This window comes from Papaver somniferum, chromosome 2 (genome assembly GCF_003573695.1).
Source record: "Papaver somniferum cultivar HN1 chromosome 2, ASM357369v1, whole genome shotgun sequence".
Taxonomy (NCBI): domain Eukaryota; kingdom Viridiplantae; phylum Streptophyta; class Magnoliopsida; order Ranunculales; family Papaveraceae; genus Papaver; species Papaver somniferum.
Window position 1 is genome coordinate 71,150,057 of NC_039359.1, and position 4,094 is coordinate 71,154,150.

Below are 4,094 nucleotides of genomic sequence, written 5' to 3' on the forward strand. Positions count from 1 at the left end.
TCTTCGGTTCCTCGAAATGGTTTGCGTACAAGGTATGGATACCACACCGGTTTCAAAACCAACAGTTCCTTTACGCTATACATACTTGGTATGCGTACCATTTTTAGTTCAGAGCAACAATTTTTTTTATGGTATTCATACCGCATATGCATACCAAAAAGTTTCTGTCGACATATAGCTATACTGGTATGTGTACTGGGTACACGTAAGACGGTTCCAGATTTATAATATTATTTCCCATTATGTGAACTGGTGTGCATAGTGTCTTGTATCTAGATTTGCAATAATTTTATATTTTTTTCCATTATGTTAAAATCTGTTATTCTACATTCTCTAGTAAAATGGCATTTATTTCATCATAGTTCATCAAAATTTATCAAGAGTTAATAAAATTAACTCTTCATATACACTAATCCAAAAAATAATTCTATAAAGTCTAAAAGTGCCCCAAAGATTCACAAAACCTTATGAACCATTAGATTATCTTGTCTTAACACGTGGCTCACCATCTGATATTCGTCCACCAATCAAATATGGGCTAGAGATAATATTTGTCCAACCTCGGTACACTGAAATTAAATGTTAGAACGTGTGAGAAACACATGTGTGAAATCAGTACCCTACATTTTGTTTAGATATCCTCGAGATGGAGAAAACACAGATTTTTGTATAAACAAAATGAAAGAAGAAAACCTAAACCTAATTACATTTGCACCGTTCTCTCGCTCTTTCCTCTCCTTCTCCAATCGTCTCTCTATCTCGGTCCCTCTTTCTTTTCATAACCAAGAACAACTACCATAACAAAATTGGTATGATTTCAGCTAGAGAACCAAAAATCAAAACCAGATCTAACAAAAAACCCCACAAATCAAATACTAATCCTAACCCCATCTCAAAATCAAATCCCGTGTATCATATCTAAAAGAGAACCCCTCTTTTGTAACCCTAGATTCATTTTATTTTCTCCCAAAATCAATATCAAACCTTCATCTTATTTAAGCTCGGTCGTTTACTGTATGAGAGGGAGAGACAAATCCTGCATATCTAAACAACTCTCATCACCGAATCACGCCTGATTTCAAACCTAATCATAACCGCGTCTAAGAATCAAAACCCATCTCAGAAACAGAACCATATTCCTTTAATATCCCCTAATTTTGTAACTCTTGATCTGGTTAATTTTTCTCTTTTAATCGAAGCAAACCTTCATCTCATATTTTACAGAGCTGAAGGGTACAAGAAGAAGACTTCAGGTATAAACCCCAATCTTTTTGCTTGGTTTTGTTTTTGTTATTATTGCTTGATTCTGTAAGGATTTGCAAAAATTTTTTTGTTTACTATATTTGATACAGTTTTAAATCATGGGTTTATTTTGATTTCAGTTTAATGGTGTTTTAACTGTTGGTGAGTGGTGTTGATGGTGTGGGTGGTTCTGTTGGTGGTGGTAGCAGGTGTTGGTCGTGCGGTTAGTTCTACAGGTTTTTGGGTTTAGTTGGTGGTGGTGGTGCATCATTTGTTTGGTGCTGTTTGCTCTGTGCTCAGGTTTGTGGATATGTAAAATTGTATTTCTAGGATTTCCAGATCTTGGGATTTTTCTCTCTCTTCATTATTTCAATGTAATATTCTGGTAAGTTGTACTGTATTGCAACTGAAGTATCCTTCCCATCCTTCTCTTGGTATCCCAAGTGTTATTAGTCGCCTATCTACCTTTTGCTGAAAGAGCCGTCGACCATGTATTAATTTGTGCAAGCCGATGGAGTGAAGATGCTAATCCCAATGATTTCTCCAGAAACCTCACAGAAATCTGTCCATGTGAACTTGTGTATGTTAATTTGTGATGCATATATTCATTTTTCTGCAAACCAATTGGCTCAGGGATGGAGCTATGCCAATATTGACCACCGATACATTTCAATGAATTTTCGTAAAGCCACCTAGTTGGTTAAAAAAACTACATATAAACAAAAGTTGTGATGTTTTAGTTTTTAAGTAATTGATAGTATGAAGTGTTTGATGTTTTACTTCTTTTTTCATGAGTATCATCAACCATAATATCCTTCTCCGTCCTTTCCCTTTATTGCAGGCACATGGTGCAAGTTTTCAGTTTCTTGACCACGTATTATGTATATATCGTAAATGCATTATTACGTGTTCAAGAACATGAGAACCCGCATGTTTATACTTCCGTGAATGTTGAGAAGATCAGACAAAAACAAAAAAGCAGAGATAATTAGATTTTGGGGGTTCTCAAGCACAACAACTGCGGGGTAAGCTCGATTTGTACTCAATTTATATATACCTAAAGCAGAGTAATTGTATTTACTAATCCATTACTTTTGCTTTTAAAAAGTAGGATTAATCAACTCCATACTACTCATTCACGGGTGTTTGAGAGTGAAAACGATTTCTGCTGATTTTGGTAATTTCAGGTGTGTGGGTGAGAAACGAGTTTAAACCCTAAATAATGTACTTTAAGGGAGTACTTTAGATTCGAGAGATCAATCTGTACAAATCCGGCCTACATTAAGAAATGGTCGTTCCAGACTTGCTTCGGTCACAAAGTGAAGGAGAAGGGTTGGTTTTTGGGAGGAAAGAGAAGAGAGTGTTGAGATCAGAATAGTTGATTCTGGAAGAGTAGTTGTTTCACGACTTGTATCAGAAAGTGGGAAGATAACAGATGGAAAGCTAGCAAATATTTTATGAGTGTTGTATCCTCCTGACCTGAACTTGTTGTTCGGAAAGCGAAACGTATTCTGGTCTCATAAGAAATGGAAAAAAGATGAGTAAATGAGAGGAGGTGGTAACCGGTAACGCCTGGAATTGATGTTCTATAAAAGAAAGCGTTTCACCATTACTCCCTGTATTTACTAACCGCCTCATCCTTATAACACCGTCTTATAACGGGCATAGTGTACGCCGCACGCTGTAAACCGTCAAACCAATACACAATGAGCATCCCCCAGTTTATGACATGTGTTGATGTCTCGAGTGTTTTTGTGGAAAACATGTACCATGTTGTTGTTCGACAAGTTGAGCTTGTGAGACTTGCCGTTTCGGTGGTGACCTTCGACGGTCGAGATTTTGCATCTTGAGAGGAAAGGTAGCCGTTGATTATTGCAACCTTTCGTTTGGTAGCCAGTGGCATGAAAGCATGGCCGGTACGACTTTAATATGGCCTAGTTTAGGCGCGGCAAAAAGTTAGGGTTTTGGCTTTATTTGGGCGCGACCAAACTAGGGCTTGGCGTCGGGCCAAAGGTTTCCATGCGTTAGCTGGTAACCTTGGACGGCTAAGATCTGCATCTTAGATGGAAAAGTGGCCGTTGATCTTCGCAAGCATTTGTTTTGGTAGCTGCATAGGGAAGGTCGGCATGGTATGGCGCGGCAAGGTGATTGGCATGCCATTGGCACATGTAGCATGGCCGGCATGCCTTGGCGCGGTTTGGGCGTGACCAAAACTAGGGTTTTGGCATAGGGACAAAGGTTACCATGTGTCGGTTAGTGACCTTGGAAGGCTGAGATTTGCATCTAAGATGGAAGGGTGGCCGTTGATTGTCGCACGCATTTGTTTTGGTAACCGCATAGGGAAGGACGGCATGGTATGGCGCGACAAGGTGGCTGGAATGCCAATGGCACATGTGGCATGGCCGGTATGCCTTAGCGCGATTTGGGGATGACCAAAACTAGAGTTTTGGCATTGGGACAAAGGTTACCATGTGTTGGTTGGTGAACTTGGACGGCTGAGATTTGCATCTAAGATGGAAGGGTCGCTGTTGTTTGTCGCACGCCTTCGTTTTGGCAGCCGTGAAGGGAAGGCCGGCATGGCATGGCTTAGGCGCGACAAGGTGCATGGCGCGGCATGCCATTGGCACATGTGGCATGGTTGAGATGCCTTAGAGTGGTTTAGGCACGGCCAAACTAGGGTTTTGACGTTGGGCCAAAGGTTACCATGCGTTGGTTGGTGAACTTGGACGGCTGAGATTTGCATCTAAGATGGAAGGGTCGCTGTTGATTGTCGCACGCCTTCGTTTTGGCAAGGTGGATGGCGCGGAATGCCATTGGCAGATGTGGCATGGTCGACATGCCTTGGTGTGGTT

At 40.5% G+C, this 4,094-nt stretch overlaps 1 long non-coding RNA gene across 1 annotated transcript; it reads left to right on the forward strand.

Moving 5' to 3' along the window:
- Window positions 1-720: 720 nt before the first annotated feature.
- Window positions 721-2,966, forward strand: LOC113353503. The gene is made up of 4 exons (XR_003361343.1): window positions 721-1,253; window positions 1,383-1,542; window positions 2,084-2,267; window positions 2,430-2,966. It is a non-coding gene; the product is annotated as an uncharacterized LOC113353503 (long non-coding RNA).
- Window positions 2,967-4,094: the final 1,128 nt, after the last annotated feature.